This window comes from Piliocolobus tephrosceles, chromosome 6 (genome assembly GCF_002776525.5).
Source record: "Piliocolobus tephrosceles isolate RC106 chromosome 6, ASM277652v3, whole genome shotgun sequence".
NCBI classification, from domain to species: Eukaryota; Metazoa; Chordata; class Mammalia; order Primates; family Cercopithecidae; genus Piliocolobus; species Piliocolobus tephrosceles.
The window spans coordinates 14039888-14060741 of NC_045439.1; the positions used below are offsets into that span (position 1 = coordinate 14039888).

At 46.2% G+C, this 20854-nt stretch overlaps 1 protein-coding gene and 1 long non-coding RNA gene across 2 annotated transcripts in view; one reads left to right on the top strand and one right to left on the bottom strand.

Moving 5' to 3' along the window:
- Nucleotides 1-14779, bottom strand: part of SLC24A4 (solute carrier family 24 member 4) — a 91303-nt gene extending 76524 nt beyond the window's left edge. Inside the window, exon 1 of the mRNA XM_023205502.2 lies at nt 14705-14779. The gene's annotated coding sequence lies outside the window, so the exon portion shown is untranslated. The remainder of the gene's footprint in view (nt 1-14704) is intronic.
- On the top strand, nt 1922-19025 carry LOC111538234. The gene is made up of 3 exons (XR_002730272.2): nt 1922-1968; nt 3351-3459; nt 18928-19025. It is a non-coding gene; the product is annotated as an uncharacterized LOC111538234 (long non-coding RNA).
- The last annotated feature ends 1829 nt before the right edge of the window (nt 19026-20854 follow it).

The following is a 20854-nucleotide window of genomic DNA, read 5'->3' on the forward strand; positions in this document are numbered from 1 at the left end:
GAGCCCAGAAAGTCAAGGCTGCAGTGAGTAGTGATGGCACCAATGCCGCTCCAGCCTGGATGACAGAGTGAGACACTGTCTCAATAAATGAATACATAAAATAAAAGTAAATTCAGAACCTAGATTCCTATGTACTGCACAACCAAACTCTGAGCTAGTCACCAATGGGCAACACAACGACCGCTGAGTTTATCAAAAGGACAGGCATCATTAAGGGAAACCATTTCTTTGGAAAAATAGGTTCAATTATTTTTAGCATGATACAATGTCCTACATATGAAACATACATAGCAATATATATACAATGCTTATTACATGTCAAGTACTTTCTACATTTCAAGCTCACAATGAGCCTAGGAAATGCTGTCACTAGCCCCGTTTCAAACATGGGCAAACTAGAGAACAGAAAGGCTAAGTAATTTTCCCAACGTGCAGCCAGTAAGTGGCAGAGACAAATCTCAAATCTGGATAATCCAGCTCTCAACAGCACTTGACTCTATCAAAAGCCAAAAATACGTTTCTTCTCTTTGAAATAACAGTTTCTCATGTGAAATTTCTTCTAAGGGTGACATTCAAAATATCAGGGTGAAAATCATGTGTGAAGATGCATGTCACCTGCAATAGCAAGGTGCCAGAAGCCACGGATGGCCCAGGAATAGGATAATGATTAGAGTTGGACACTTTCCTCTAATCTTCCCACAAATATTTACTATTACCCATCAGGCCCCAGCACTGTTCTAGATTCTGTGAACAATACATCTGTGAACAAGACAGGCAAAAGTGCCTGCTCTCACAGGGCATTTTAGATAGAATACCACCCAGAAGGATAATTAGAGACACTGGATGTAGAAAAAATGTTTATCATAAATGAAAAAAGCAACACACGAAATCACTCATGGTTTGTTTGCAGCTATACACAAATCAGCAAATGAAAAGAATTGGATGGAAGTATACCAAAACCATTATAGCAGCTATGGCGGGTGGAGGAATTCTAAACGGCTTCCCTTTCCAGGGCCGCTTTCCAAATGCTTTATCGTAGAAATGTTTTAGTCAATTTGCTATGATCTATTTTTTTAAAAAGAATGAAGTTTAAAAACATGGTGTATGGGCCTGGCACGGTGGCTCATGTCTATAATTCTAGCACTTTGGGAGGCAGAGGCAGGCAGGTCACCTGAGGTCAGGAGTTCAAGACCACCCTGGCCAACATGGTGAAACCTCGTCTCTACTAAAAATATAAAAATTAGCTGGGCATGGTGGTGGGTGCCTGTGGTCCTAGCTACTTGAGAGGCTGAAGCATGAGAATTGCTTGAACCTGGGAGGTGGAGGTTTTAGTGAGCCGAGACTGTGCCACTGTACTCCAGCCTGGGCAACAGAGTAAAACTGTCTTAAAAAACAAAAACAAAAAAACTGTGGTGTATGAAAGAATCCAGCACAAAAAAGTACCAATGGTATAATCCCATTGACATGGTGCCCAAGCACAGTCAAAACCAAGGTCAGTGATAGAAATCAGAACCACTAGTAGGGGAGGGACCAATCAGCAAAAGGCACAAGGAACTTTCTAGGATGATGAAAATGTCCTAGATCTTGACTGGAGTGGTAGTTACACTTACAAAGTTGTGTATTTTATTGTACTCAAGTTACACTTCATTGAGGAGAGACCTGTTGAATGTCTGATGCACTCTAGGAAAAGGAAAGCATATTACCACTGAAAAACTTTAAGGGCTCCCCACTGGTTTTCTTGTTGTCGCACCGTTCATGGCAAGGATGAACAAGTAACAAGCCCCTCGGTTCATGCACCTGAACACAGCACACATCAGCCATCACCGTGCCTCTCCTGGAGGAAACTTTGGCACAAGGCCGGATCTGGTTCCTGCCACTGCTTGAAGGTGAGCTTATCTCCAGAGGCTGGAGTTCAACCACAGAAGCCTGAGAAGCAGTGAGGGCTCTGATGCCGGGACCCATTCTCAGGTAGGTTGATGACAACAGGCACTCGGCATCCCAGGAAACAAGACTACAATATCACCTGAGCCAGCTCACTATTGCTGATGACAAGAACAGAAACCAATTTACTCAGGGACAGGCCCCCCTGTGAAAAAATGTCCACACCCACCATGGGTATTCTCAGCTGGTAGAGGTGGACTCTAGACTTAAATTTGAGCTGCAAGTACATTTGTGTTGTCTGATCCATCTGCAGAAACAATTTTTTGTTGTCTGACTAGACCATATGGCCAATAGTCTGTGAAAGGTTCCAGGGACGCACCTTGACGTTGTGAGAATGAGCTGCTACTGCTGTTGATCATGATGTATCTCCAACACTCAGATCAGAGCCTGGCACATCGTAGGTACTTATATTGAGGCTTTTACAATAGAGTTTCTTAGGACTGTCTTAACAAAGTAGTATATACTTAAAACGGTAACAGATTTTTTTTTTTTTTTTTTTTTGTGACAGAGTCTCACTCTGTCACCAGGCTGGAGTGCAGTGGTGCGATCTTGGCTCACTGCAACCTCCGCCTCCCAGGCTCAAGAAATTCTTCTGCCTCAGCCTCCCGAGTAGCTAGGACTACAGGCACATGCCACCACACTCAGCTAATTTTTATATTTTTAGTAGAAATGGGGTTTCACCATATTGGCCAGGCTGGTCTCTAGCTCCTGACCTCATGATCCGCCTGCCTGGGCCTCCCAATGTGCTAGGATTACAGGTGTGAGCCACCACACCCAGCCCAGAAACGTATTTTATCACAGTTCTGTAGGCTGGAAATTCAATATCAAAGTGTTGACAGGGTTGGTTCCTTCTGGAGACTTAGGGGCATTCAGCTCCATGTCTTCCTCCCGGTGTCTGTGACAGCTGGCAGTCCCTGGAATTCCTTGGCCTGTGGGCCCAGATAGCCCCAATGTCTGCCCCTCTCTTTATCTGACCTTCCCCTCTTTGTCCCTGTGTCTTCACATGGCCTTTTTATAAGGACACCAGTGACTGAATTTAGGGCCCACCTTCATCCAGTATAACCTCTTCTTGACCAAGTACCTCTGCAGAGACCCGATTTCCAATGAAGGTCACATTTACAAATACCAGGTTAGGACTTCACCATATCTTTTGGGGAGAAACAACTCAGCCCTCATATTTGTTGACTTGACTGACCCTTTATTCATGAAACACAAGCATGAAAACAACTTCTGTATGAGTGAGCTCTTATGAATAACACAGCAGTTGTCAATATTGGATCATTCATATCCTCTGATTTCTCTAGGACAGTCCTGATTCACATCTGCTGTCTAGTATAATGAATAGTATCCCCTTCTCTCAAAAGTGTCACAGTTTGGATGATAAATTTCATGTTCACTCTCCTCATTAGGAGTACAAGGACCTGGAATAAAAATGAACACCAATTAGCCAGGAGATGTCAAAGTAGCCCATGGCAACATGCCAGGAGAGACTTCAATCATTACCACCACGGACACCAGGTACTTCCTCGTTCTAGAAAGCCTCAAGTTCAATGAGAGAGAACATCTGTGGGAAGGTAGCTGCTACAGCATGGTGCCTAGATTCAGAAGCACCTCCACCCAAAGCCAAAGGAGGGTGGATGACTTGCCAGGGCAAGCGGTCTGTGCTTGCCACTAACTGGGAAGGGACCTGGAGGAAGGCTGGAATGACGCCTCCCTTCACCTCTGGCAAGCTCCAGTTCTGAGGTCAGGCCGGGTTGCCAGCCACATGTGATGGTGAGTTCTAGGTGCCAACTTGGCTGGGCAGTCGCAGTCATACCCAGTTATTTAATCAAACATAAATCTAGGGGTTGCTGTGAAGATATTTTATAGATGTGGTTAACATCTACAATCAATGGACTTTAAGTGAAGATTACCCTCAATAACGTGGGTATGAATTCAACTCCACCCCAATCAGTTGAAGGCCTAAAGAACACAAAAATTGACTGGGCACAGTGGCTCATGCCTGTAATCCCAGCACTTTGGGAGGCCAAGGCGGGTGGATCACCTGAGGTCAGGAGTTCGAGACCAGCCTGGCCAACATGGCGAAACCCCGCCTCTGCTAAAAATACAAATATTAGCCAGGCGTGGTGGCAGGTGCCTGTAATCCCAGCTACTCAGGAGGCTGAGGCATGAGAATCACTTGAACACAGGAGGTGGAGGTTGTGGTGAGCCAAGATCACGCCACTGCATTCCAGCCTGGGGGACAGAGTGAGACTCTGTCTCAAAAAACAAACAAACAAACAAACAAAACCCCCCCCAAAAAACTGAGGTTTCTTGGGGAAGAAGAAATTTGTCCTCAAGAGCATTAGCTCTTGCCTGGGAGTTTCAAATCTGCTGGCCTGGCCTACAGATTTTGGACTTGTCAGTCCCTATGATCATATGAATTAATTCTTTAAAATAAATCTCTTTATGAACATACACAACACACACACATATAGGATAGATACAGGGCATGTTTGGGTATGTGTGCACCTCCTGTGGGTTCTGCTTCTCTGGAAAACTCCGACCAGTACACTGGACTATGGCACCCTGGGGTTGGGATGGGAACAGTGAGGAGCCACAGCTGCTCCCAGATGAGCAGAACCAGGAGGCCAGGCTGACAGCAGGACGAGCATGTAGAGTTCAAGGAGGAGCCTGACAGCCGTGAGCCAGGGGCCCCCTCAGCACTCTTGGCTCCTGCCCTGTCTCCCACCCCTGCTCCCCTGCTCCCCTGCTCCCCTGCCCCCAGGCTTCCCTGTCTGTTGAGCAGTCTTTCTCCTTGGCATCATCCTTCCTCTCTTCCTAGACAAAATCCCTGCTGTTCCCTGAGTAACCTCAAGGCAAGAAATCTTAGGTCAGGATTTAGCAATAGGGCCTGAGTCCATTCGTTATATTTGGGAGGACCCAGGAAGATCTCCCTGGAAAGGAACAAACAGCTTCTCCTTCTGTAAAGTTGCTTGCATACAGCAGACAGTTCCTCAGTGGGTGCTGCTTCAGCAACTGTAGTCCTGTGTTGCTTAGTGATGGGGATACATTCTGAGAAATGCGTTAGGCAGTTCACTGCTGCACGAGCATCCTAGAGTGCACTAATACAATCCTAGATGGTCTAGCTTATGACACACCTAGGCTATACGATAAAGCCTACCACTCCAAAGCCACACACCTGTGCAGAATGTAACTGTACTGAATACCGCAGGCAGTTGTAACACAGTGGTAAGCATTTGTGTATCTAAACATAGAAAAGCTACAGAAAAAATATGGTTTAAAAGATAAAAAATGGTACACTTGTTTAGGGCACTTACCATGAATGGAGCTTGCAGGAGTGGACGTTGCTCTGGGTGAGTGAGTGAGTGTGTGGTTAGTGAGTGGGAAGGCCCAGGATGTTACTGTTCGCTACTGTAAACAAAAGTCTATCAACACTGGACACAGGCTACAGTAATTTTAAAAATATGCTTCATCAATAATAACCTTCGCTTACTGTAACTTTTTTTCTTCATAAACTTTTAAATTGTTTTTTGGCTTTTTGACTCTTTTTTTTCTTTTTTTTTTGAGACAGAGTCTCGCTCTGTTGCCTGGGCTGGAGTGCAGTGGCCGGATCCCAGCTCACTGCAAGCTCCGCCTCCCGGGTTTACGCCATTCTCCTGCCTCAGCCTCCCGAGTAGCTGGGACTACAGGTGCCCGCCACCTCGCCCGGCTAGTTTTTTGTATTTTTTAGTAGAGATGGGGTTTCACCGTGTTAGCCAGGATGGTCTCGATCTCCTGACCGCGTGATCCACACGTCTCGGCCTCCCAAAGTGCTGGGATTACAGGCTTGAGCCACCGCGCCCGGCCTGTTTTTTGACTCTTTTAATAATACTTAGTTTAAAACACAAGCCCATTCTACAGCCATGCAAAAATATTTTCTTTATGTTCTTATTCTACAAGCTTTTTTTCTATTTTTTTTTTTTTTTTGGCTTTTTAAACTTTTAAATCAAAAATAAAGACAGGAACACACACATTAGCCTAGCTACAGAGGGTCAGGACTAGCAAGACGTCACTAGGTGATAGGGACTCTTCAGCTCCCTATCTGTATAATCTTATGTGACCATATGTCGCATATGCAGTTTGTTGTTGACCTGAATGTTGTTACATGGTGCATGACTGTACATGGTCCTTGTAAATATTTACAATTCTGACAAGACCATCCAGGCACTACAGTTCAACTAATAGGATGAAGAAAGATTGTAGGTAGAAAAGAAACTGACAGGCTTAATGTATTTCCAGGTCTGTCTTACATATAGTAAGTGCTTAATGTGTACAATGACTTACAGGTGTAACCTGGACATATGACCCCTTTTTCCTCAAATCTCAGAACAAGAAAAGTCTGCCTCATTCCTTCTAGGCTTGGTGCTTATTCTTATCCTTGGCTCTGTCAGAAACATTTCCACTGAAGAGTCACCAACGTCTGGATTTTATTCTTGGCTTTCCTTTGTGAGCTTGTGGAAAATTACATCGTTCCTTGGTTTCCACAAAAGCACCGTGAGGTTTGAGGAGGTTCTCAGCCTGTTACAAACCAGAGCTTCATCAGGATCACAGAACAAAATAGGAGCTGAGCCAGATGAGTTCACTGAACCTCCAGCCTGTGGCCTTTTCCTTCGTTAGGCATCTCTTTGGACCCATCATCTCTCTTCAAAAACACCAGCAAAATTAACGAGGCAGTAAAGAATCTGACAACGTGCACTGGATTCAAAGTCTGGAAAGTTCAGTTCTGCCGCTGTTATTTTGGCAGTGCTGACCTCAGTTTCCTCCTCAGGAAGAGGACAGCATAAAGTGATCCAAAGACACCGGATCACCATGGTATCTCAGCTCAATTTCCTTTGTACCAAGTTCCCTTGGGGTAGAGCACACAGAGCATAGCAGGAAAGACCCTGATCACCAACGTAGAGAAATGCGTCTCTGCTTCCCATCAGCCTCTCCCTCACCCTGCTTACCTGCAGTGGATTCTTCACCTGGCACGTTAGGCCTCACATCTAAGCTGAAGGCTAGAAACACTGATACCACAAAAGTCACTGGCCGACACACACACACAAACACACACACAAATACACACACTTTCCTTTCCTGGAATGGGTGGTGGGGATGTCTCTACATCTCCAAAGTTTCCGGCTTAGAATTTAAAACCCATGCATTGGAAAACCAAACATCATATGTTTTCACTTATAAGTGGGAGTTAAACTATGAGGATGCAAAGGCATAAGGATGAATCTGGGGACTCAGGGGGAAAAGGTGGGAAAGGAGTGAGGGATAAAAGGTTACAAATTGGGTTCAGTGTATACTGCTTGGGTGATGGGTGAACCCAAACCTCACAAATCACCACTAAATAACTTACTTGCATAACCAAATACCACCTGTTCCCCAAAAACCTACAGAAATAAAAAAAATAAAAACATAGAGGCCAGGCACAGCAGTTCATGCCTGTAATCCCAGCACTTTGGGAGGCCAAGGTGGGCAGATCACCTGAGGTCAGGAGTTAGAGACTAGCCTGGCCAATATGGTGAAACCCCATCTCTACTAAAAATACAAAAATTAGCTGGATGTAGTGGTGGGCACTTATAATCCTGGCTACTCTGGAGGCTGAGGCAGGAGACTCACTTGAACACAGGAGGCAGAGGTTGCAATGAGCCGAGATCGCGCCATTGCACTCCAGCCTGGGTGACAAGAGTGAAATTCCATCTCAAAAATAAATAAATAAATAATAAATAAAAATAAAAACATAAAAAGTAAAATCCATGCATTCTTCCCAGTGCATCTCCCACCATTTGTGAGTCTATTCTGGCTCACGACCAAAGGCAGGGCCCCAGGACCAAAGGCAAGAGGTCAAACCTCCCACACTGACCACTCACCGTGGAGAAGCCTTGGAACATCATCCACCCTGTTTCCTGGGACAGCCTGCCAGAGGAATGCACTGGCAGGAGGCCTGACCTCCAGTTTCAAAGCACCCAGCTTTGGAAAATGATCAGGGAATGAAACAACTCATGAGAAGATCAATGGAAAAGAACAAGTCCAACCCTTCCACAGGAGAATTCTCAACAAGGCCAGGCCTCCATGGAGGTGCATCAAAGAGTGGCCATTAAACACCTGCCAGCACAAGGTGAACCATCGCCTTTTGACTATGAGTCCAACACCATCCCCCCACCTGCAGGTGCACACCCAAAGGAAAGGCTACTGGACCAAGACGATACACCACGCATCGTGGCAAGGGCCTCACAGGGACACAATTCCAGAGCACATGGTGACCTCCACCCACGCAGAGAACATTCTCTAACATGATTCCGGGTCTAGGGCTGTGCTAAAGTGTGGCCTGTGAACTCTGTCACCCACTCATGACAGAACAGGAACAGAGAGTAAGAATGGGCATCTAAACACTTGTGGAGCAATTTGAGATTGTGGCAACCACGTGATTGTTTTCCTTTTTTTTGTTTTTGAGACAGATTCTTGCTCTGTCACCCAGGCTGGAGTGTGGTGGTGTGATCATGGCTCACTGCAGCCTCAACCTCCTGGGATCAAGCAATCCTCCCACCTCAGCCTCCCAAGAAGCTGGGACTACAGGCATGCATCTTCATGACCAGCTAATTTTGTTTGTTTTTGTAGAGCTGGGTCTCACTGTGTCACCCAGGCTGGTCTCGTACTCTTGGACTTAAGGGATCCTCCCACTGTGGCCTCCCAATATGCTGGGATTACAGGAGTGAGCCACCATGACAGTTTTTTCTAGGGATTTCTTTTTCTAGTATTTGACAAGCATATTGGTCAAATAAAGTTAACAAGTCTTTCACCACAGGTAGTGTGAGAAACCCTCATGTGGGGAAGCAATTCTCAGCCAGGGGTGATTGTCCCCCTTACCCTCTGCCCTTGCCTATGACACTGGCCACATTTTTGGTTGTCACAACTGGGGGACGGGTGCTACTGGCATTTAGTGGGTAGAGCCAGAGAGGTAGCTAAACATCCTTCAAAGAACAGGACAGCCCCCTACAACAAAGAATTATCCAGTCCCCAATGCCAGTAGCATCCAGGTGAGAAACTGTGGTCTATGGTTAAAATGATGGCTGCTGTCTTTGCCCACTGAACACTGATGCCTGCCTGCCTGTAGTGAAGCCATTCACACTCTCCCTTCACACACAATTTATCTACTGGTCCACATGCTCTCAAAGCACATGTTCTCCTCTCTCAAAGAACTCTACCAAAACTGGGTGGCTGGGAACATGCAAGACAATTCTCTGATTCTCACCCCTTCTCCTCTGTCCTGACCTCTCCTTAAAGTCTCATTCAGTCGATTCAAATACACCTCTTCCAACAATGGCACATCTTTTGCCTATCTCTACCCACAAACTATAGGATGACAGCAAATCCCTGTTCATTCTGCCTTAGTTTAATATTTGTCTTCCACCATCTGTGGTTCTGCAGTGCTGTGTTCCTATACAACCAGCAGGTCTGTCCCTGGAACGGAAGCTGCTCCCAGCCCAGATTTTGACTTTCAATTTTTCCAACAAGCACAGAGCGTGTGGCATCTACTGGGAGGATTTGTGCTGAGGGCTGCAAGGGAATACGGATAAATCAGGCAACGTTCGCAACCTACGGAGGAGGGGGAAACAGATGTGCAGCTAATGGTGACTGTAACAAGACACATGCCGTGGGGAGAGGTTTAAATGGAGCTTTAGTGGAACGCAGAAGAGGGAACAATTAATTTCTAACTCAGCAAAGATGACTCAGGGAAGAGCTGGGAGATGGGCTCAGGATTTCCTGGGAGACATCCAGGTGGAAGGAGAGACACTTTCTAGGCAAAGGAATGAACTGGATGCTAAGGCAGAGGGGCGGGAGGGAGGGAGCCCAGGAGACTGGGAATTCTGGGCAGGTTTTCTGGAGGTGGGAAGGCCGCAATGGGAAGACTGGAACAATGGAAGGACTGGAGGACACCAAGTTTCAGGATAAGGACTCTCCTTATTGGAGAGCAGCAGCAGATTGCTGAGCACAGGAACAACAGGACGAGAGTATCTTAAACCAACAGTTGGCAAACGTCTTCCTGGAAAGAACCAGACAGACAGTAAATATTTCAGGCTTTGCGGGCCATATGGTCTCTGCCGCAACTATCTAACGCTACCGCTGTAGCATGAAAGCAGCCGCAGATGAGACATAAACACATCGGCATGGCTGTGTTCCAATAAAACTTTATTTATGTTCACTAAAATCTGAATTCCCTATCATTCTCATGTGTCATAAAATAGTATTCCTTTTTAACTTTGTCCAATCATTGAAAAACGTGGAGACCATTTTTGGCTTGCGGGATGTATTCCAAACAGGTGGGGAGCTGAATTTGGCCCGCAGGCTATAGTTCGTTGGCCCTTATTTTAGAAACATCAGGCAGGGTGGTGAGGAGGTGGGAAGGAACAGGACAGAAGCTTCAGGTAGAAGCTGTTGAAGTAACATGGAAATAGAGAGGAGGGGACGATGTAGAGATGCTACGGCCCCCTGACCCGCAGGATGGAGGATGGATGTGGTGTGGAGGAAGAAACCTGTGGTCTCCAGCAAGGGGGATGAGGGCATGGTGACACTATGAACTGAGATGGGGACAGGACACTGGAGGGGACAGGAGGGCTGTGGGCTGTGGCCACACACCCTGTGCCCAAAAGGACAGAAGCATCCCACCAGATGCAGATCGGAGCCAGATCACACCAGAGTCAGCTACTCAGAGTGCGGGGCATTGACAGGGTTAACATCAATGCCTACTGTTTTTGCCTGTCCAGCACCCTAAAACCCTGGTTCTCCTGGGGGAAATCGCCCTTCCCCTGTTCTCATCCATATGATTTGAGCGGGGCTGGTCCTGCACAAACAACCAAGACAGCTCCAGCGGAGAGACAGCAGGCTCTTGGGGCCACCAACTATAGATATGTTTTGGGTAAGAGCCTGGGTGCCTGACCCCAGGTTCAGCCACAGACAAATGGTCCAATGTGAGTCAGTCCCAGGAATTTTGCTAGACCTTTTTGAACAGGTGAGGCTTTCTTTCTGCCAACCCCCAAAGTGGTAAACTGCAGGCTTGTACATCTCAAGGCCCCTTTGTAGAGGGAGACTGGCTAGGGAGGAAGACAGCACAGAAGAGAGAGGAGCCGATCCTGAGCCGAGCATGCTCACAGCTGGCCCCGGAATTCTCAGTTCCGGAGCTGATCACCTCGCATCTTTTGCTCAGTCCAAGTTTTTTTTTTTTTTTTTTTTGTCACTTGCAACCAGAAGTCCAAACACACTCAGCCACTGCCACTGTTAGAACATGCCCCACAGGGCAGAGGTCTTAACCTTGGAATCATGTGTGATCCAGTTCCTATCTTAGAAGATTATTTGACGGTCTTGTCCAAAGCATTTGCATCTGCCTTATTTATCTCTAGACAGTGCCTCTGATGTCGAGTAGGTGCTCAATCATTGTTGGTGTGGGAAGGAAGGCACATAATCCTAGGGAACTTCACACACTGAGCTACAGGAAACTCTAAAAAGAAACATCAGGAGGCAATATGGATTTCTCTTCCTCCTCCGCCAGTGCAGGGCTCAGGGAAACCATGAGCTACAGGGACTTGGTTCTATCTCATACAAACAACCAAGACAGCTCTGACCGAGAGACAGCGGGCTCTTGGGGCCACCAACTATAGATGCTTTTAGGTAAGAACCTAAATGAAAGAAGGGAATGACCTGGTCTCAGAGATGGTTAGAAAAGGGGCAGGTCTCACACCGGGCATGAAAAATGTTTGCTATTAGCAGCAACTGACTGGGACAGAGAGAAAATGAGCACTGGAGCTCTGGCTGGGCTTCTCAACCCTGATCGTGGGGTGGGTGGGAGGATTTAGGGAAGTAGATGGACAGCTTGGGATTCCAGGCCAGTGTCCTCAACAGAGGCTCCAGGATATTCAACTCAACGTTGGGTTTCCATGCACTATGAACACAGAGACACTGATTAGTGGAGGGCTTGCTGGCAGAGTGAAGGGAGCACTGCATGGGAAGTCAACACGGGGGCTCTGAGTCCCAGCTCCCATCCTCACCAAATGCCTGACCTCCCTCTCTGGGACCTGATTTCCTCATCCGTAACTGACAGGGCTGGGCCAGAGGTGTGATTGTCATTCTGAGGGGAGAGGTCAGAGCGTGTCCAAGAGGTGCTCAAATCCATGCTAATGGAAAGCACATGACATGAACACACTCCCCATGGGTCTACGCATCAGGCAGGTGTAGAAACTTGTCTTTGGATGAATTGCTGTGTTATCAAATACGAAACTTGCAATAGTGCCTGGTTATTCTGCTTTATCTGTGTGCAATTCACCACATCCCGATGAGAGGCACTCCACACCTTCATCCAGAGACCGCAGAGGCAAGGCAGACCTTCCCTGCCTGGGTTCAAATTCTTGCTCTACACTTACTAGTGGTGTGGCCTTGGGCAAGGTGTTTCACTGTGCCATGTCTGTTTTCTCTTTGTAAAACAGGCATTGTATTAGTATCTACCTCTTAGAATTGTTCAGAAGACGAGGCAAGTGGATTATGTAAAGGGCGGGGGAGAGGGCCCGGCACACAGTGAGGGCTCAGGACAGGTTTGCTATTCCATGTGATCAATGATACCAAAACTATGGTGTCCGTGGTAATGTTTGCTTTTAAAAGGGTACCTTATAAAACTAGGCTCTGGCAAAATATGGTGGTTCATGCCTGTAAACCAAGTGCTTTGGGAGGCCAAGGTGAGAGGATTGCCTGAAGCCAGAAAATTGAGACCAACCTGGGCAACATAGTAAGACTCTACCTCTGCAAAAAATTTAAAAATCAGTCAGGCATGGTGGCACACTTGTAGTTCCAGTTACTCAGGAGGCTGAGGCAGGAGGATCGCTTGAGCCCAGGAGTTCGAAGCGGCAGTGAGCTATGATTGTACCACTGCACTCCAGCCTGGGTGACAGAGTGAGACCTCATCTCTCTTTTTTTAAGCATTTATTTTAGATTCGGGGGTACACGTGAAGCTTTGTTACACAGGTAAACTTGCGTCACAGGGATTTGTCATACAGACTATTTCATCACCCAGCTAATATTGGGTATTAAGCCCAGTACCCAATAATTACCTTTTCTGCTCCTCCCACCTTTCCCCCTCAAGTGGATCCCAGTGTCTGTTCCCTTCTTTGTGTTCATGAGTTCTCATCATTCAGCTCCCATTTATAAGTGAAAACGTGGTATTTGGCTTTCTGTTCCTGCGTGATTTTACTAACGATAATGGCCTCCAGCTCCATTCACGTTCCCACAAAAGACATGATTCTCTCTTTTTCCCTAGACATGGCTGCATAGTATTCCATGGTGTATGTGTACCACATTTTCTTTATCCAGTCTGTCACTGATGGACATTTAGGTTGATTCCATGTCTTTGCTATTGTGAATGGTGCTGCAATGAAGACTTGTGTGCATGTGAGACCTCATCTCTTAAAAAACACAAACAATCCCAAAACTAGTCTGTGTTGTCACCAGTCAGGACAGTGGTTACCCTATCCTGGGGAGCATGTTTGGGAAGACTGGGGATACTCCCAGTCTGGTAATCTTTTGTTTCTTGACCTGGATGCTGGTGACATGGGCACGTCCACTTAGTGAAAATGTACTGTGTTCTTTCCTGTAGGTATGTTATCCTTCAATAAAAAGCTCTAAGAACAAAGGAACTCTTGAACACAAAAGACAGAGCATCAGCAGCAGCTGCATAGCTCCTAATGGAAATAACACTGAATGTGCTGCCTTTTCCATCCCTCGCTCCCAGGCAGCTCCACCGTCACTGTGCTTCAGAGACTCAAATAGCCTCCAGCTTCACTTAGCTTTGCAGGAAGCACAGTCACTGGGACTTGGCCCTGACACTTCCCTCCACACCCCCATCTCTAGGTCCATTTCTCCATTCAGTTGCGCAGTATCTCTTCCTCTTTGGAGTTGTGACATCAACTTCCTGGACTCCTTCCTGGCCTCAGAGACCCAGAGCAACTGGAATGACTGAGCTTGGAAAGGCTTAAGGAGACTGAACTTGACTCCGCGTTGGCTGAGGAGCTATTTTCCACAGGCCGTCCTGACCCAGTCCCACCTCTGTCTAGAGAAACCCCAGCCAAAGCCCAGCTCAACATATATGGCTCACTCCCTTCATCCTGCAGACTCAGCCAGGCAATCCTCAGGCCAGATTTCCTTTCCCACACCTTTTCTCTCTCAGAAAACTCCAGCCTCTAGGATGTTCTATGTAGTCTGGACAATCATAACTTGTATTTCACAGATACTGAAATGAAAGTTCCCCATGACCACTGAGGAAAGGGTATTCATAAATAAATCTACCTTACCTCAATTTTCCTGCAGGGAAACTTCCTATTGGGGGAAAAACTATAGATTAATCTGCTTCAGAACAACGGAGAAAGAAAAACAAATACTGGTGAACTCCAGTAGAGAAATTAAAAAAAAAAAAATCCACATTTGTAAGTCATTATCTTATTTAATCCTAATTACTACCTAGAGGTTAGATCTCATTACGTCTATTTTGCAAATGAGAAAACTGAGGCTGCAAAAAGCTAAGTGACTTGCCTGAGGTCATTCAGCCTGTAAACAGGAGAGCCAGAACCCATCCCCAAGTTACAAAGACCTGGCTCTAATCCATGGAGGTTTTCTACCTTGGCTCACTCCTCACAGTCATCATCTTAAAACAATCAGCCCACCTATGAAGGCTTCCAGGGTGAAATAAACTCACATGCTTGCAGAGATAGGAGAGCTTTAGCTGCCGTTGCCAACACACAGGCACTTATTGCTTGCTATTCTGGGATGGTCAAGTAAATAATGAAGTAAGCCACTTCCTTAAACAGATAGGCCCAGAAGACTCAATTTAGCCACAACAAACACAGTAACAGATTCAATTTCCAGGTCAATTTAGTCACCCCCTTTTTTCCCTTCTATCCTGACTTATTCACCCTTGTGGATGTGAAACACACACACACACACACACACACACACACTGCTGTAGCAACAAGCATACATATAACCATATGAGCATCCCATGACAATTCAACACTTTGAGTTACTGGAAATAATTTATATCTGAATCCACACTGGAAACACACCTGGCCAAAAAATAAACACACACACACACACACACACACAAAATCACTCTGTAGACAGTGTATCTGATCACCCTGTGATACGGTTTGGATTTGTGTCCCTGCCCAAATCTCATGTCGAATTAGAGGAGGGGGCTTGGTGGGGGTGATTGGAACACAGGGGCGGATTTCCCCCTTGCTGTTGTCAGGATAGTGAGTGAGTTCTCAGGAAATCTGATCATTTAAAAGTCTGTGGAACCTCCCCCTTCTCTCTCTTTCCTGCTCCACCATGGTAAGAGGTACTTGCTTCCCCTTCACCTTCTGCCATGATTATAAGTTTCCTGAGGCAGCTTCCACATGGTGTTGGGCCTGTAGGTATGCAGAAGACAAGAGTTGAGCTTTTGGAGCCTCCGCCTAGATTTCAGAGGATGTATGGAAATGCCTGGATGTCCAGGCAGAAGTCTGCTGCAGGGGTAGAGCCCTCATGGAGAACCTATACTAGGGCCATACAGAGAAGAAATGTTGGGTTGGAGCCCCCATACAGAGTCCAAACTGGAGCACTGCCCAGTGGAGCAGTGAGAAGAGGGTCACCGTCCTCCAGACCCCAGAATGGCAGATCCACAGAGAGTGTGCACGGTGCACCTGGAAAAGCCACAGGCATTCAACACCAGCCTGTGAAAACTACCATGGGGGCTGTACCCTGCAGAGCCAGAGGGACAGAGCTGTCCGAGGCCATGGGAGCCTGCCCCCTGCATTAGTGTGCTCTAGATGTGAGACATAGAGTCAAAGGAGATTATTTTGGAGCTTTAAGATTTAATGACTGCCCTGCTGAGTTTTGGACAAAATGCATGGAGTCTGTAGCCCCCTTGTTTTGGCCAATTCCTCCCTTTTGGAATGGGAGCATTTACCCAATGCCTGTACCCCCATTGTATCTTGGAAATAAGTAACTTGCTTTTTATTTTACAGGTTCATAGGCAGAAGGGACTTACCTTGTCTCAGATGAGACTTTGGACTTGGACTTTTCAGTTAATACTGAAACGAGTTAAGACTTTGGGGGACTGTTGGGAAGGCATGATTGGTTTTGAAATATGAGAAGGACATGAGATTTGGGAGGGGTCAAGGGTGGGATGAGATGGTTTGGATTCATGTCCATGCCCAAATCTCATGTCAAATTGGAGTAGGGGCCTGGTGGGAGGCTATCAGATCATGGTGGCGGATATCCCCCTTACTGTTCTCATGATAGTGAGTTCTCATGTGATCTGATCGTTTAAAAATGTGTGGAACCTCCTCCTTCTCTCTCTCTCTCCTGCTCTACCATGGTGAGATGTGCTTCCTTCTCCTTCACCTTCTGCCACAATTGTAAGTTTCCTTAGGCCTCCCAGTCATGCTTACTGTTAAGCCTGCAGAACTGTGTGTCAACTAAACCCCTTTTCTTCATAAATTACCCAGTGTCAGGTGGGTCGTTATAGCAGTGTGAGAATAGACTAATATACCCTGCAAACTAGTCCTAATGCTATAATCAACCTTTGCTACTGTATGCCACTACTGGAGTGAGGCTCATACCAGGTAACCCCCGCCTTGCTATCCTAATGACTCACAGTCAGGAGCTGATGGAAAAGTTTCTACTTGATTGTTCAGTTTTACCTCTTTGTTACAAACACAAACAGCTCCTATGGCCTGTTCTTAAATTTACCCATCATTTCTCTGGTGGAGATAGACTCCCAGCTGGAGGGCTAACTGATCTACCTCGTCTGCCTGGCTGGGCAGACGCCACTCCTGGGACAGTGAAGAAATGTCTGCAACAGATGAGTCAAGGGCACAGAGAGGTTAGGTAACTTGCCCTAAGTTGCACAGCAAGTGGCAAAGTTGGGGTTTGTACCCAGGCAGTCAGCAAGTACTTCATCACTACACTGTGTGGCCTCTCTTTTCAGGGAGGCAGATATATACCTGCCTATAACACCAAGAATAGCATCTTTTAAAAATATATTTCTTTTTGATTTACATTTAAATTTATAAGACTTACTCTTTTATTTTTATTTTCATTTAGTAGATATTTACTGAGGACCTACTATGTGCCAGGACTAGATGATAGGAATAAAGGAGAGAACAAGAGAGATGTGATCCCTGCTGTTAAAAAAATTACATAATGAAGTAAGGGGTGGGAGTGGAGAGAACATACAAATATTTAAGATCCATTCTGATAGTTTCCAGAGCTTATGAAAAAAGTAAAGTTGGCATTGAGATACATATGTGTGGCAGGGGAATGAAGGGGAGTGAAGGGATGCATGCTTTAGATGGGGTGGTTAGGAAGGGCCTCACTAGGAGGTGTTATTTGCACAGGGACCTGAATGACCAGAAAAAGAAATCCATGCAGAAGTCTGTAGGTGGAGGATGTCAGGGACAAGGAACAGCCAGGGCTGACGTGCTGCTGTGTTGGAGAAGAGGAAGAGGCCCAGCAGTCTACATCTCCTGCCAGTGTGCTGGAACACTGTGATGGATGGGGACTGTGGGCTCAGGGAGGCAGGAGAGGTAGACTGCTGGGCCTTTATGCATGGGGGATGGTTGGTCACGAAGAGGAGCTTGAAATTTTGTTCTATTTGTGCTACAAAAGGTCTTCACTGTTTAAGCAAAAAAAGTTGTGTGATTTGATTCTTCTTTTAGAAAGATCACTCTGGCTGTCATAAGAAGAGGCTGTAGTGAGGGAAGAGCAAAAGCAAGCAAGACCAGTTGGGCTATGCAACAGTCCAGCCAGAGACGATGGCAGCATTAGATCATAGTGACAGATGCCAGCGAGATTTAGGGTAGATTTGGAGTCAGAGCTATAGCTTCTTACCAGTGGGGAGGTGAGGTTACATATGCTACTGTTAATTCAGTGAGACTTACTCTTTTCTAACACAGTCTGTAAATTGAGGCTCTGGCAAGCCCAGAGTGAAGCCTGTTCAAAAATCTTTTAAAAATGCAATTTTTCCCAGAGAAAAAAAGCTGTCAATCAATTACATATGAGCATAAAGTAGCCCCATCAGCTTTACCTCTTAACACTGGGCATCAGCAGCACTAAAGTGAGTGACTGGGCAGAAGAGATGTAAAATATGTAATGTAGGCACACAGCATATGTGCCGGGGGGTGGGGTGGGGGGAGTGGCAGTCCCCAAGGAGAGGTTTTTAGCAGAATTTGTAGGGAAGGGCATTAGAAAGATGTAGAAGAAAGAATAAATAGATGAGAGATGCCTACTTTGAAATATGGCTAAAGGCTGGCCCTAACTCCATCTAGAAGAGAGGAAGGCAATTCTCCCTGATTTCTGAGGTCCAGGTTACAGACCTCAAGTCCCAGCCAGTCCTCTCAGAATTTTTTTTTTAATGGGGTCTCGCTCTGTCGCCCAGGCTGCAGTGCAGTGGCACAATCTCAGCTCACGGCAACCTCTGCCTCCTGGGTTCACAACATTCTCCTACATCAGCCTCCTGAGTAGCTGGGATTACAGGCGCCTGCCACCATGCCCAACTAATTTTTTTGTATTTTTAGTAGAGATGGGGTTTCACCATGTTAGCCAGGATGGTCTCAATCTCCTGACCTTGTGATCCACCCACCTCGGGCCTCCCAAAGTGCTGGGATTACAGGCATGAACCACCATACCTGGCCAGTCCTCTCAGAGCTTTAAGTCTGTCATCTTGAACTAATTCTGTGTGTGGGGATGGATGACTGTATCATGGCCAAGAAGGTAGGCTGCTCCCCAAAGATTCACACTGCCCCTCCTCACTGACTGCCGAGAAGAGGCTGCTCACCCAGAGGACTTCATCAACCAGATCACAAGTGCCATGCATCACCTCTGCCTCAGTGCTTCAGAAGCAGGCATGTCTTCTCAACTCCCTGTCCCCTTCTGCAGGACCTGGAAGCCACCTGTTGAAGATGGCAGAGCCCCAAGACAGAAGGAGCACCCACCTGGGAGGATCACTGCTGAACATGCAAGCTGGATGGCTGTGGGTGTGAAAAATAAACTATGACTGGGTGAAGCTACTGAGATTTCAGGGTTTCTCTGCTTCTGTTGGGATGTGATATGGTTTGGCTGTGTCTCCACCCAAATCTCATCTTGAATTCCCATGTGTTGTAGGAGGGACCCTGTGGGAGGTGATTGAATTACTGGGGTGGGTCTTTCCTGCACTGTTCTCATGATCATGAATAATTCTCACAAGATCTGATGGCTTTATAAGGTGGAGTTTCCCTCCACAAGCTGTCTTTGCCTGCTGCCATCCATGTAACAAGTGCCTTGCTCCTCCTTGTCTTCCGCCATGATTGTGAGGCTTCCCCAGCCATGTGGAACTCTAAGTCCAATTAAACCTCTTTCCTTTGTAAATTGCCCAGTCTTGTGTATGTCTTTATCAGCACCACGAAAATTGACTAATACAGGATGGTTGTTCTAACTCATCTCCAAAGGAATAACATTTTCTGATTTTTCAGGCTCTCAGAACAGTCTTGAAGCAGCTGCCTATATTACCTGGCTGGAAGTTTTGATCATAGTATGTGGATCACTCTAGGTGACTTGAAGGAGCTGGGACAATCTCCATGGCTGTCACCAAAAATCTATACTGAAGAAAAGGAAAACTTTAGGCTATTAATATACAAATCAATGTATTTCAGGACAATTACAATTAGAAAGTGGATGGCTTTCCTAAATTAAGTTGTAATCTCACTTAGCACTCAGTAATCCTGCCTGCCCCACAGAGGTATTTTCAGAAACCAGGGGAACCAATTTTATGTCTTGCTTTTGACATGAGGCTTACTTCTTCCGGCAAATATTAATATTGTTCAGCTTTGCCCTTGTACTTGAAACAAGAGTAGAAGTTGATAAATGTTATGTGAGGACGGCAATCAGCAAGCTATAAAGTGCAAACTAATATATTCCATCACTTTAATGAGCCCATCATCAAGGAAATCAGGTAACGGGCTTAGATACATTTGAATACGTTTGTCTCGTATTTCTTTTACTCTTACAGACATTGGTGTTCAGAGGAAAACAAAGAACGAATTTTGCTATTGGTGGGTGTATTTGGTCTTTGTCTGGTCTGGACACCAAGGAAAGGCTGGAGCATTTGGTAGGGGAGGGGAGTGAGTGTACTGGGACTGAGATGCTTCCCTGCCCCCCACATTACATTCCTAAACTACAGCCTGCCTGGGCAGACACACCCCAGGGTATTGTGGAAACAGCAGCAACTCATGTAGGGCACAGAGAGCTTAGATAACTCACCCAAGGTCACATGTGAAGGAGCACATTCGCAATTTGAGCCCAGGCAGTCTGGGTGTAAAACACAATCTCATTGCCACTCCACAACACTGCCTCTCTGCTCAGGGGAATGGTCTTCCAAAGAGTGGCCCTTTGTGAACCACGGCATGACTCTTAGGCACACAGAGGGTTCCTCCTAAGTCCTTCTGTGCTTTGCACACACGTACACTCTGGCCATTATCATGTTGTACCACGGTTGTTTCTCTGTTCATCTCCACATTTAGGCCATACTAGCCCACAGGGTGCCAAGAATTAGAAAAAGTCTTCCTCAAGACATTTTGCTTCCATTTGCTGGAATATTATCATACTAAAGAGACAAATAAACAATGTCTATGGTTTGAACAGCACCTTCTAGGATTGTGCAGTGCACAACCTGCACAGTTTTTCCATTTGGTGCCCTCCCCTATCTCCCAGCACAGCAGCAGGCACACAACGGGGTGCAAAAAATTCTTATCGACTTGATTTGCAAGTGTTGCTGGCTAAGTCAACTCTAAGAGGCAGGGGTTTTCAGACTCTTCCTTATGAGACAAGG